At 44.9% G+C, this 14,357-nt stretch overlaps 1 pseudogene; it reads left to right on the forward strand.

The window, feature by feature from the left end:
- The first annotated feature begins 12,904 nt into the window (after positions 1-12,904).
- LOC133758823 (chromobox protein homolog 1-like) lies at positions 12,905-13,671 on the forward strand (annotated as a pseudogene).
- The last annotated feature ends 686 nt before the right edge of the window (positions 13,672-14,357 follow it).

Consider the following 14,357-nt stretch of genomic DNA (forward strand, 5'->3'; position numbering starts at 1 on the left):
CTAGCACTTTCTAAGCATACACTCACAGGATGTTGTGTCACATTTTAAATTGCTCTAGGTAGGAGGATTTTCTAATACTAATGATTCATTGCTACCTAAAGCTGAAAAAAATTTTGATATTTCCTTTTTGGAGCTTTGAATAGGATTTTAACTATTGTCTCAGAATTGTGATTAAAGACACCAAACTGAGAACAGGATATGCTATACAGTCTCCACATGTCACCCAGGCCTAACATAGGTAGCGGAGTGCTGAAATCAAGGAAGATAATCTTAAGAGAATCACTCAGAGATTGGAAGAGACTGCCAGCAGGAAAAACTGATAAATCATTCTTTGGTTGGATATCTCCTTAGGAAATACAATAGCTGACAAATCTCTGAGCTCTGTTCATACATGAAAAGGAATAGAACTGAGAAAGCGGTGACTGGAGAAAAATGGAACACGCACATTTGTGCCCCTACTGAGTTCTGACTATTTAATACACTGGGTCTATCATCGCCATTGAATCTGAGGCTCTTAGATAATACCTGTGAAAATGGCAAGAGTGGGCTGGGTTAACACAGAGTTTTATAATGGATATTGCAATCTGGCGGCTCCTACTGTGAACCCATTCAGTTAAGCTACCAACGTGCTTGGAGATGGGAGGCATTTGTTTATAATGTAGTCAAAGTTCTTGCTCTTTCGCGGTTGATTTTTCCATATAACAACGTTTCCTTCTAGTTTGTCTGGCTGTTGCCTGTCCTACTTGGAAAAAGCTGATTCTTTGACTCTCTGATTCTCTTTGGTCTTTTCTGTGTTCACCGCTGATTGGGAGCTAACATTTTAATCTAATCATACTTCCAGAGGTAGGCTATAATGCAAATGAAAGAGTAGCACTAAACTCTAGTGGAAATACAACCATACTGGACGATTTTCTTTTCTTTCACTGCAAGGGAGTCATGGAAATTTCCAGCTCTTAAACAGCAGGTTAAGGCCCCGGCCAAGGTAAGTTAAGAATAGGAAGACTAGAAGGAGGCCACACACAAAGGGCTTTGGGACACTGACCTTAGGTAAACTTGGTAAAAACTAAAAGGTGAACCAACAGAGCAATAAAGATGTGTCACAAGCATTCCAACTCAAGCAAACTAGTGGAAAATATAGAAGTCTCTCTCAGAATTAACTGGTCAACTTTCTAGCCTCTTGGGGCAACTATTTTTATGCAGAACACGGGGTCTGAGGATTTAGGTCAGATTGTACTGTGTTCAAATTTAAGATCTGCCGTTACACAGTTGTGTGAAATCAGAAATTCTTTCTCTGTTGTTGTATTCCATTAACGGAATGAATAATTGTACTGAGTTGACAAAAGATGTCATCAAGAGTAAATGAGGCACAAATGTAAAAACTTCAGCACGCAATGCATAATTGAGTAGCAAATGACCAGTAATCGTGACCCATCATCTTCATCAGAGTTATCCATATAATCCATGGTGGATGTCCTCACTTCTTTTATGCCTTCATTTCAACATCTCTGTTTTAAGCGAAGGCCTTTCCTGGGGGCCTGTTAAAACAATACGACTCCTTCAATGATTCCCTTGTCTACTCTGCTGTTTTTCTTCATAGTATTTAACATGATCATGCCATATTTCACTTATTTATGGAGCTTAACTGTTGCCTTCTCACACTACCATATAAGCCCATTAGGGCAAGAATTGTTTTTTCCATTTTATGCACTGCTGTATCCTCAGGACCCTATAATCTGATACATAGTAGGTGCTCAGGCGCTCTAGGTATTTGCTGAATGAGTGACTGAAGGATTGATGTAATGTATGTGATGAAGTGCCCCCCCCCCAATAACCTGAGCTGTTTTCTGTATTCTCATTGGCACCTGAGCTGTTTTCTCCAGTTTTCTTGTATTGTGACAGTAGGAGAGACCCTTTAATTTTCATGTGACAGAAAGAGTCCATTACACTGTGATGAGATGATACGTTTGACACAGTAACTAGTGGTTTTTTTTCTTTTTCTGTTTCTTGTAAGCCTGGTCAGTTTCCCATTTAGTCTGGAGCCAGAATGTGCTACATTCAGTGCTTCAGGGGAAGGACTGTTAGACCTGGACAGCAGAGGAAGGGGTTTCAGTTTCCAAATCATAGGACCCCAGGGAACCCACAGCTATGAAAACACGGGGGAGCTCAGAGCAAGGTTTCCTCCCCCTGTAACTCACAGATTGGACTTTGTGTGTTGGAGAGCAGAGAGCAATAGGGTTGCTGAGAAAGGGAGCCCTGTACTGAGATGTTTGCTCAGGCTCCATCTGGACTTCCAGATTCCCGTAAACTCCAGGTCGAGTTGGTGATTTACGCACAGAGAGGACCTGTGTTTTGTGTTCTGGGGAGCTGTGCAGGACACAGGGAAGGCTGAAGGGTACAAGTGACTGCCTGGTGGACGAAGCAGGATGGAGCCGATTGAATCCGACCCCATCAGGATGTGAACTGTGGTCTTGGCAACCATTGTCCTCCACCCACTCCAGCATCCCACTTTCTCATGAGCAGCCCGTGGGTCTGCCACTGCTGCTCACCACTGCTGCTGCTCACCCAGGCTCCTGCATCTTTTCTGTGGGGAGAGAAAATAGCTCTCACTTCTTTGTGTGTATAAATCCCATTTTATGGAAATCTTTGACCAAAATCTATGCACCCTTTAGTTTTCGGTCTTGTCCAGGGATTCATTCTGGACAGGAAATAAAGAGAATGACCTTCAGACAAAACTGGAATTTCTTCTCTAAAATGTGTAGGAGCCCTGGGATTTTGTGCTAGGCTCTGTCTTCTCACAGCCTGGAGCTGCAATAAGCTAGTCATCTCTCCATGAATATTTTGCCTTCTCTCTCCTGGAGATTTCTTTACTTACAACTATAATCATTTAAAAGTGAAAGTCTTTTTATTCCCCTACGTGGTTAAAACCTATCCCTAACAGAGAATTAACTATCAGTCTGTGCACCCATCTCTTCTCCAAACCTCAGTGGGTTCATTGGAAGCTAACATGGATTGCAGATCTTGGGAGGTGGGACACATGGCAGACTTTTCCTGTTTGCTCCGTCAACTCATGCTGGCTTCGTTTTCTGCTCTCTGCCATTCTCCACCTTGTTGTCTATAAACATGAAGACAATCAGTGAGTTCAGTGTTCGGTTGTGACTGGGTGTGCCCTGTGTCTGCCAGAATGCTGCATACGAAGACCCTCGTCCTTGCATCAGCTGCCAGGGCTTGATTTGCACTGGTTGACCGATTATGCTTACTGAGCAGGTGCACAATATTTCATATTCAGGTCTCTATATCTAAGTGATAGCATTAAAAGCCCTCGGCTGCCAGAATGGCGGCCTTGACCAGTGGGTGGTGCTGCATCTGCATTGTGACAGTTTGGTCCCATCACAGTGGTCCAGGCAGAGGTACTCAAGTAATTTCCAATTAAGAGGTGGAAGCATGAGTTGAACAGGAGCTTACCCATGTGAAGGATATCAGAAAGTAAAATTGAAAGGACGGTCAGTGCATAGATGACTTTCAAGAATGTTTCTGTAACTCATTAGCTTCACGTATATGATATAGACTAATATTATTATCACAGATATGGAGAGCAAGGAGCAGATGAGGTATGTCAGGCCAGAGAGGCACAGAGCTCTTTGCCCTGTATCATCATCATGTATCTCTAGCACTGATGACCAAATTAGGATGTTCCATCTCCACAGGGTTTCAGAATAACTGGTTAGGATCAGTATTGAAAGCATAGATTATTGGACATTAGTTTGAAGGGAGCTGCAAACAGATTAATTGAGTTGCCAGTGGAGAGGTCAGGAGTCACCTGCAAGCACACACGTTGTGACATTTTATGAGGCTGGCTGATTTAGATGTAGTGGAATGGGCCTCTCTCCATCCCTGGTGCTCTCTCAGCCTTACACGACTGATGTAATATGAACAAGATTAACAGCTTTAAAAAAAATCTGCTTTCTATGAACATATGAAATCAATAGACCAAGACAAGTGAACAGTTTCATCTTTGATCTGGGCTTTAAATTCACATTTCCTCTGTTGAAATTCTACAGAGCTGCTTAGCTAAATCCTTGCACAGAGAAAAACAATTTCAGAGTATGAAAAGGTACAAAGTGTCTGCCTTCCTTGGGCCAAAGTCTTTGCGAGCTTTCTGCGCGGTAACATTTGTTCAGACAGTGCCGGCGTTGCAGCGGTACCTCTGCCTGCTTGCTTGTCTCCACTGGAGAGCTCTGTATCTTTCCGCCTGTTGGTGACCACAGACTTCTTCACATCATTCATTCTGTTTTAGATGTGAAAACGGACACATCAGCGAGTTAGAGAAAGGTGCCCAGAGGAACTGAATGCCTTCTCTCTCTCTTCTTTTTAAAGATTTTATTTATTTATTTGAAAGGTAGATTCACAGATAATGAGAGGGAGAGACAGAGAGAAAGGTCTTGCATCCGCTGGTTCACTCCCCAAATGGCTGCAATGGCCGGAGCTGTGCTGACCTGAAGCCAGGAGCCAGGTGCTTCTTCCTGGTCTCCCATGTGGGTGCAGGGCCCAAGCACTTGGGCCATCCTCTGCTACCTTCCCAGGCCACAGCAGAGAGCTGGATTGGAAGAGAGCAACCGGGACCAGAACTGGCGCCCATATGGGATGCCGGCGCCGTAGGCAGAGGATTAACCTACTGTGCCACAGCGCTGGCCCCTGGATACCTTCTGTTAATCTTACTGTTTTTACAAGACTCAGACCTGCTTTTCAAACTGCCTTCTCCATGCATTGTCCAAAATTATTAGGAGATTCTTATCCATTTTGCATTCTGTGTTTTAAAATACATGGGAAACTAGATATTTCTTTGGGTTATTTAATAATAGAAATAATACAACAGAAGGCAACCAGTAGAAACATTCAATTTCCAGTATTAACAAATTTTTACAGAGCAGCTCATCTCTCTGCATGCAGTGTTCTGACTGTTTTGGGATAGCTCAGTGAATAAAACATACAAAGCTCAGCACTCCTGAAGCTGGACTGATCATTAAGTATGAACCTAGCCACTGAGTCAGAAAAGAGCACCCAAGTCTACCCGCCACTGCTGCTACCACATGCAAGTTTGTAAGTTCCTAAAGCACCCACAGATCTGACAACTTTTTGGAAAGGCTGACAGAACCCATTGAAAGTTGTTAAAAAAAAACACTTTAAAACTAGGAGACATTAAAACTATGAATGGTTATGGTTTATGATGGTGAGAGGGTAGAGATTAAAATTAGGCAAGGGCAAAGTACCGGAAGTCTCTAAACGTGGAATTCCCAAATGTCCTCTCCCAGAAGAGAGTGGAACAGGGCTTCCCAGTGGAGGGAGGAGCAGAAGAGATGTGTGGGAAGAAGCACAGGGTGTCGCCAACCAGCAAGCTCCCCAGATTCAGGGTTCAGTCTCAGGACTTTGTCACCAGTCCACATGGCAATCTCCGTCTCCAGTTCCTAGGGAAGTGGAGCTGAAACTGTGTGACTTAAAGCCCCCTCCGTACATAACCTTGTTAGGCTCATGGCTTCATCCAGATCCCCCAGGTGTATGGAGACAACTTGTATCAGACAGGATACCCCAAAGCTTTAGCGATTGCCTCCCATGAGCCAATAGCTAGATCTCTCTGTGGGCAAGATTAAATTCTTTTACATGATAATGTATGAATAAATTATGTTGACTTCTTAGTGTTAGAAACATACATGTAGGGCAAAATGAGAAAGAAAAAAAAAAATAGAGCAAGGCAAGGGACCGAGAGTGTAAATGGGAGTGGGGCAGGGCTTATCAAGTAGGGTGTTCAGAGTAAGTTTCTTGAAAAAAGGTGACATTTGATAAGGAAACCAAATTCTAGGGAAAAATGAAGGCAACATAGCCCCAAGTCCTTTTAAAGAACACAATTTAAGTTTAAAGGGGACAAGTAGTATACTGATGTCGAATAACAACCTAGTATGAGAAGAACAAATTGAGACCAGGCAAGATAGAGTAGTAACAAAGTAGAGTATCACTCTATCTATTACAATAATGCCTTTGAATCATCACTCATAATCATATGTAGAAACAATACCCCTGACCACATGCAGAGAAATGTTGTAACTTTTCTGATCTGACTCCTTTCACTCAATGAAATCCAATGAAACAGATTTGGGGGTGCCTGTGGATACGTGCTCTGAGCCTTGGTTTCTCTGTTTATGAAATAAGATGGTGTGGACCCCAAACAAATTTAAGAATTAGGACACATATGTAAACTTTCTAGAGTGTATCTAACAGACTTCAAATCAGGTGATGTTTGTTAGACTTCATGCTATCTTGGACATCAAAATGCTTAAATTTAGAAATTGCAGACTGGCGTGAATGTAAAATATGTCTTTAATTTTCATAATGCCCAACCCCCTCAAGTTTCTACCCTAAGGAGAAGTAGACATACTTTGAAAGCTAAGAATGCTTGTGTGAAAAGTGAATGATTCCTGGCACAGCCTGTCTGTATTAGGGTTCATCAGAGTTCTCAGTATTTATATGAAAATAACACTTTGCCTCCTCTGTCATCAGACCACATTGCACAGGGAGGCGCTGTCAGTTCCCCACAATGCTCTATTTATTCTCAAGTTCAAGTCTCTCTAGGACTTGTCATATTGTACATCTTCTCTTGATTAAGACACATACACATTGTTGTATGATTGAAATGACATTGAACGGTGGTCCTATTGCATGGGACAACTCAAAGAAAACAGCAATGTAGAACATAAGAAAAGTCAATTCACTAGAGGTCAAAAAAAACACTACAGTAGTGGTATTCTAGTGAAATTTATTTTAAAACATTCCTGTCATGCATTTTAGTGCTGGTATACCTTTTAAAACCAATATGTCCCAAAGGAAGCTTATGTTAAAACATTCAACAAGTCTGGTTTATGAGAAACCTTTGTTGTTGACTTTTAATCCATTTATGAATCAAATAACTTAGACTTTTAAATCAAGTTAGAATATTGCCTTTAACTAGCATTGTGTTCTCTTTATAAAAGTCAAAAATAAAACATTGAATTTCAATTTAAGCAGAAATGTTCAACTTCAAGAAGAGAGAAAATTTATTTTAAAACCTTCCAGAGTTAAATGGATTGCTTTTGTGAAAATGTTCCGGCTACCCTTCGCCTGAGTGCTAGACATACCTTCCTGACGCTGCCAGTATCCAGTGGCACCTGTCATGAGCCGGTGCTGTTTGGCTGCGTCTGTTGCATCCCACAAAGCTCTAGGTGATACTTGCATGCAGCTTGCTGTGTTTCTTTTGAGTTTCTTGGCAACAATAACCTCTCATCATGATTCCAGGGTCTCTTGCAGAAAGGTGGGCCTAATCCCAGGGCTCTGTCAACTCGGTAATCTATTCCAATCAGTATTTGATGGATTTGACGGGACATCTGCAGTGAAGTGAGACAGATCCAGGCAGGTCAAGCAACTTATCGGTCTGCTGCAAGCTGCTGGGGAAAATCTTTGTGCTACATCAAAAACTACGGCACCAACATTGCCTCTGGTTTCGTCCCTGTTGATAGAGATTGAATACAAAAAAAAAATGTCCACATCCACAGTTCACAATACCCTCATTGTTTTAGTTAGTAGCCAGATTCATTAAAAATTAAAAATTTGAGCAAATAGCCTTGTATCATGTTTAACCAACAGTGCTAATTCAAGGTTATTTAAATAAGCTGGGTGTTTCCCTACACGAAGCTTGCTGAGTATTTTTAATTTTTCTTACCTAGGCAAAAATAAGTCTCTGATTTCTGATAATTATGAGTCAACCCTCACAATTTTTTTAAAAAAATTATATTTATTTATTTGAGAGGCTGAGAGAGAACGATAAGGATAGAGAGTATATTCCTGTCGGCTGGTTCACTCCCCCAAATATCCGCAGTGGCTGGACATGAATGAGGCGAACACCGGGAGCTTGGAACTCAGTCTGAATCTCCCATGTGGGCAGCACAGGTCCAGCTACTTGCACTAATACCTGCTGCCTTCCTAGGTGTTCATTAGCAGGAAGCTGGAAGCTGGAATCCGAAGCAGAGGCAGGACTCGGACCCCGGCGGTCATGGATGGGATATGAGCATCCCAACCAGCGTCTTCACCACGGGGTCAAATGCCTGCTGTACAGCTCCGTTTTGAAAGGCATCCATAAATGAATATTTGGAAAAGAGAACCTGAAATCAAAGAGATGAAGCCCCTACCCCGTTTATACTTCCGATGTAATGACGCGAGAGGTCAGTCATTTCAAAATAATGATTGAGTCCAAGCCGAGTGCTTAGGCTGAGTGCTCTCTGAAGATGGGGGAACGTGGGAGAAGTCCTTCTGAGTATCACGACTTGCTGGAAACCCCATGTCAACGAGGGCCGATTACTCTCTTACGTGGTATTTCCTTTCTTTCTTAGCTCTTCCAAGACAGGGTTAGAATTTAGAAATTCTCTTTCTCAATAGGCATTTAATATGTGACTGAGAATAATATAAATAATAAAACACAGAATCTCTTCTGGAAGAAACAGTTTCAAAAATTAATATCTGTAGATAATACAGTGTTCTGTGTTTTTGTGCTAGAGACAAAATTGAGCTGAGAGTTTAAAGTGCTTCTTAATAAAAGAGCAGTGATGTATAATAGTTAAACATTACTTATCCAGTTTCAGAGGTCTTTATTATTATTTTTAAAAATGTGCACCCTGGTAATTTACTTTAAATATGTTTAATCCTACAGCTGGTTGAAGGATTTCAATATAGTCCAAATGGTAGAATGAAAACAATTTTCTGAATGTAGTCAAATGACTTCCCACATCCGATAAAAGCAGGTTTAGGAAAATGTATGAGGAGGTATCAATTTAAAGTACTTACTTTCCTCATTTTTACTGTTTCCTGACATTTTTCCCTTAAGACTGCAACTGGCTCCCATGATTAAACCGTGAGATTTAAGTAAAAAAGCAGTCCAAAGCTTCCCATCTTCTTTGCCTGAGGGTCAACCTGCACGCAGTAGATGTTAATCTAAAAGTTTTAGCTAAGATTTCAAAAAGCCGCCTCATGTGTGATATGAAAATAGCAGAACCTCTAAGCATTAAAACGATTACCACGTTCTTCATGGGAATGGAACTCCTAGAAGCAGAATTGTTGTACAAATACATCTGGAGTCCTCAGTGACCGGGTGAGTCTAAGTGTGTGCATTGTGGCCTGAGCCTGTGTTCGCAGTCCACTCCCTAGCACCAAGTGGCTGGGTTTGCTGTAGGAGCTGGCCTGGGGGGAGGGACTTTTGGACACAAATGCACTGGAAGCACACTGTTTTTGGAGCAGTCCCGGAACGGATCTTCTGCTGTTGGCTATTTCCGTAGCCTTTCGCTACGGTAAAATTCTCTGTAATGTGTAACCTTCATAGAACTCCTGCCCAGGACTCACGACCAGCCAGCCGTGGTTGGACACTGCCCTTTGGGGCCAATGAGCTTTGGCAATTGAATCACTGGAGTGCATAACCAGATTCTCGGTTGCCCTTGATAAAGAAAGAGACTGATTTTAAATGAAAGGACTCTTCATTTAGTGCAAGGGAGACCTCATGAAGACACAGTAATAGGTCTTGTTTGGCAAACACAAAGTGGATTTTTGCTGTGATTGGAACAGTAATAATATAGGTAGAAGGCGTTTAACAGGGAGAGTGTTAGGTCAGCAGGAAACACAGAGGGGAAGGCATGGTCAGACCTGCTAAAAGCACTGGGCCTAGCTGGCTCTCTGCTTCTCCCGGAAAGAAGGGAACTTGGCCTTCATTAACTAACAAGAACCGAATCCGATTCTTTCCTGTTCGTGTCACCTACCACTTGGTGTGCGTTACATTTTCATCATTTCACAGATACCAGTTGTAGAATCCTTGCTGGAGCATTCGTCTTGGGCTAAGACTAGAGGCAGCGCCTGCCTGAACATGAGCTTTCCTCTCCCTAAGGCTGAGAGGACTGGGTGGGAGCAAGGCTGCACCAGCCAAGCCCAGGCCCAGGGCTCTGAACTCTGAAGTTCTGCCCTTGATCGACTTTTTTTTTTTTTTTTTTTTAAAGCATTTCTGCTTTCTTTCTTTCTTTTTTCTTTTCTTTCTTTCTTTTTTTTTTTTTTTTTTTTTGACAGGCAGAATTAGACAGTAAGAGAGAGAGAGAGACAGAAAGGTCTTCCTTTTCCATTGGTTCACCCCCCAAATGGCTGCTACAGCCTGCGCTGCGCTGCGCTGAACCGAAGCCAGGAGCCAGGTGCTTCCTCCCAGTCTCCCATGCGGGTGCAGGGCCCAAGCACTTGGGCCATCCTCCACTGCCCTCCCGGGGCTGCAGCAGAGGGCGTTATCTCAGCCTCACCAAACTGGACTGGTGCCTATACCAGGCTCGGCTGCCTGACTCCCAGGGCTCTCAGGAGAGGTTCAGTGGGGGAGCAAAACCGAGATTAATACGCGTTGAAAAATAAAATGCCCTTAGCACATTTTTGTCTGACCTTTGCACAGTTAAGCAAAAAAACCGCCTTGCTGTGCATTTTTGACTTCGTGTGAGGTTTGCAGAAGGAGGAGAGAGGCCAGTCCTGGGGGCATGGATGGGGGAGGGGATACCCCCAAGTGCATCTCCTGGAAACCAGCACGGAGGTGAATACACGTGGGCTGTGTCTCCTTCCTCCTCTCCACGCTCTGCGCTGTGCCCTGGGGCGGAATAACTGGTGGGAGATGACAGCGATGGGAGAGTTGAATATTGCTTTCAGATGCCAGGAAGACGAGCGTGGGAGCAGACAGTGGAGGGCTGGTTGTATTTCATTTTCTTTTGCTCAGGAATGCTTTCTCTGCCAAGGCTCTGCTGCAGGCTTGGGTGAGTGGGAGGGAAGCAGACTTGTAAAAAGTTAACCTTGAACAAAGAAAACACCAGCAGCTTCGGTTGTCTGTTCTGTTGCCGGCTGATTGCCGGGAGAAAGCCCACGTGTGGGGGCTCACGGAGGTGAAGGCTTTCCCCCGGCCTCGCCTCCATGAAGCTGCTTCCCAGCCATTTGTTTTCTTCATTTCTTCTTTCTGTTTTCGCCCATGTGCCTAGGAGAAGCCACTGCTGCTTTGTTTTGGGGACTCTGCCCCAGGCTTCAGTGAGCAGGCTAGACCCTCCCCAGCACCAGCCTGGCTGCTCCCTGTTTTTCTGTCCAGTCTTTCCCTCTCGGGACTTGGGGAGACTCTGTGGTCTCTTGCTCCTGAGAGTGAGTTTAGAGAAGATTTGTGAATGAATGAAGGCCTGCAAGTGGGAGGTTGGGAGAAGGGAGGGTTAAGAATGGATGAACGAGACCGGCGCCGTGGCTTACCAGGCTAATCCTCCACCTTGTGGCGCCGGCACACCGGGTTCTAGTCCCAGTTGGGGCGCCGGATTCTACCCCGGTTGCCCCTCTTCCAGGCCAGCTCTCTGCGGATGGCCCAAGTCTTTGGGCCCTGCACCCGCATGGGAGACCAGGAGAAGCACCTGACTCCTGGCTTTGGATCGGCGCAACGCGCCTGCCGCAGTGGCCATTGGAGGGTGAACCAATGGCAAAAAGGAAGACCTTTCTGTCTGTCTCTCTCTCTCTCACTGTCCACTCTGCCTGTCAAAAAAAAAAAAAAAAAAAGAACAAATTATGAAGTAAAGAAAAGCCTTAGAAATAAATCATATTGGTCTGAGAGAATATAACTCAGAGGGGAGTGGAACAGGTTGGGCTGGGGCTGTGTAGAGCAGGGGGCGTTCCTTTGTGTGGTTGGAGTTGGGGTTTGGCTTCTGCCTCTATAGACCTAACCTTGCTGTGTGTGGGCCATTGCCTGGGCACAGCCGGTGAAAGGTGGGAGAGCCTCCCACTTAGCGTCCTGCAATCTGTAGTAGGAGCAAAGACAGTCTCACTATGAATAAAGCACTTTCCGTGGTTTTCAGCTAGGAGACAGACAAATGAGGAAAATGAATTTCAGTTCAGCTTCTCTCCTCTTCCTTGCCTTCCAGCTCTCCTGTTGTAGGAAAAAGAGTAGGGTGGTTTTTTTCTTGAGAGAGAAAGGACTATATTCAACCTTGAGAAGTGTTTCAATGGGGACTTAATCTTTAAGGCATGGAAGTCTTTGGTGACCCGTTTGGCTGGGTATCTCATATCTGTGTTTGTGCCTTTGTCTCCTGCTCTGGTTGAAGGTGTCCTCGCCGGGGTTTATGGGTTGAAGCTGAAAGGTCAAAGTAATGGCCAAGGTGATTAGGTCAGGAGAGCTCCTTCCTGACCAATGGGATTGGTGCCCACGTTCATGAAAGGGCGTGGCCAATTTCATTCCATCTGCCTCCTGCTAGGTGAGGACAATGGTGCTCACCAGACTCTGAACCAGCCAGTCCATTGATGTTGGTCTTTCCCAACCTCCGAGGCTGTGAGAAAATACATTTTGGTTCCTTTTGAATGACCTGGTCTGTGGCATTTTATGGTGACGGCACACAGCAGACCAGGATTCCAAGTTGGAGTCCTTGCACAGTGTTTTGGTTGAAAAGTTCTTTTTGTTGTAAAACATCCCTGGGGCTCTTGGGTGGCACCCGAGACTAAGGGTCGTGCTGTGATGAGGTTAGCTCTTCTGCCTCTCTGATTTACCTTAGCAGTGAGGTTAGCTGTCCTCGGAGGAGCAAAAGTGGAAACAGGAATTTCAGGATATCGCCTGGATGTAGCCTGCAGGGTCCTTTATTGCATTAAGATTGTTAATATGGGAGGGCTGTCGGCCGGGGCCTGCGGTACGCCAATTCGGTGAGGGGCTGAACTGCGGCCACCTGGCCTGTTGCTTTCTGGGTACCACTGCCCCCTGCTGGCCCAATGTGAAGCACCAGTAGCAGTACCCTGATTCTTCTCAAGCTCTTGGACACTGCTTTGAGCAATGTCACTCTACACCAGAAAGCTGGCGGGCACTATGGGGAAAAAACAAAACAGGAAGAAAGCGGAGGAGGCGCTAGAAGAGGAGGAAGAGGACTATGTGGTGGAAAAGGTTCTTGACTGTCGCGTTGGAAAGGGCAAAGCGGAGCACCTCCTAAAGAGGGAAGGTTTCTCAGATGATGATGGTACGTGAGAACCAGAAGAGAATCCGGATTGCCCTAACCTCATGTCTGAGTTTCTGTGGTCACAGAGACAGAGAAGTCAGAGGGAGGCCAGCGCCAGGCTGGTTCTGAGTCTGAGATAAGGGAGAAGAGAGCAAACCAAAGAAGAAAGGAGTCTGAAAAGCCAGGAGGCTTTGCCCAGGGGTGGGAGCCGGAACCGATTATTGGAGCTACAGACTCCTGTTCCTGATGAGATGCAAAAACTGATGCGGTGGACCTGGTCCCTGCCAAGGAGGCCAGTGTCCAGTGCCCGCAGACTGTCATCTCCTTCTGGGAGGAAAGGCTGACGTGGCACTCCTACCCCTCAGAGGATGAGGACAAAAAGATGACAAGAGTTAACGCCCCTGCGTACCGGCCCCTGTCCCATCCGGCTGTGGGCATCAAGAGGGGAGGGGGGAGGTCCTACTTGTCCCGACACCACAGAGATGGCTTGAGAAGATGTCCTATGATGACCAGGACAGGTTCTGTGCCCTGCAAGAGCCCAAGTGCTGTAAGCTGTTGCAGGCTGTGTAGCTCACACTCACATCCCAGTGGAGGGGAATGGGGTGAGTGTCTCAAGGCAGCCGGTTCTGAGCTTTGCTGAGAGAAGCCAAGGGCCTTCTATGAAGGACAAAACTCGCAGGATTGGGTGTGTGGGAGAACAGAAAGACACTGTAGGTCTTCAGAGAGCATCGCCACAGCCCACAGCCTTCTTCCCAGTAGTGTTAACTCTGCGTTTTTACAGCGCATCACGTGTGTAGTTTTTGGCTATTACTGGGGTATTATTTAGGGGTGGGAGGGATGGGATAGGGAGAAAGGGAAACAGGTTGGATCATTTTGATTAAAGTTTGGGGCCTGACTGGGGAAATGGTGAGAGAGAACAACTAACTGATGGTTCGGTTCTGTGTCCAGGATATTTTACCTTTTCAAAAAATGTCATTGACACCACAAATGGGGACTGTGAGAGACTGTTTAAAAGCTGTGCATGCCTGAAACCTGTAAGCCAAGGTGTTCCCTGCCTGAGCTTAATGTTGTTCCCTACAAAGGATGAAGCCCGTTCAGAAGTTACCAAGGCTGCCAGGTTCAACAAAAACTTTGTTTAAATGGAAACTTCACACCACCTGTCAGGTTTTGTCTTAATAAAACTATAGATTTATTAACAACAAAAAAGATAGTTATTAAGGGGACATCCAAACACTGCATCTCTTTGGAGACGGAGACTGGGGAGGGAGAGTGTACACAGGCAGACAGATCATTCTGTAGCAAAGGTGCTAATTCTTGAAATTAGAC

The sequence above is a fragment of the Lepus europaeus genome, chromosome 4 (genome assembly GCF_033115175.1).
Source record: "Lepus europaeus isolate LE1 chromosome 4, mLepTim1.pri, whole genome shotgun sequence".
NCBI classification, from domain to species: Eukaryota; Metazoa; Chordata; class Mammalia; order Lagomorpha; family Leporidae; genus Lepus; species Lepus europaeus.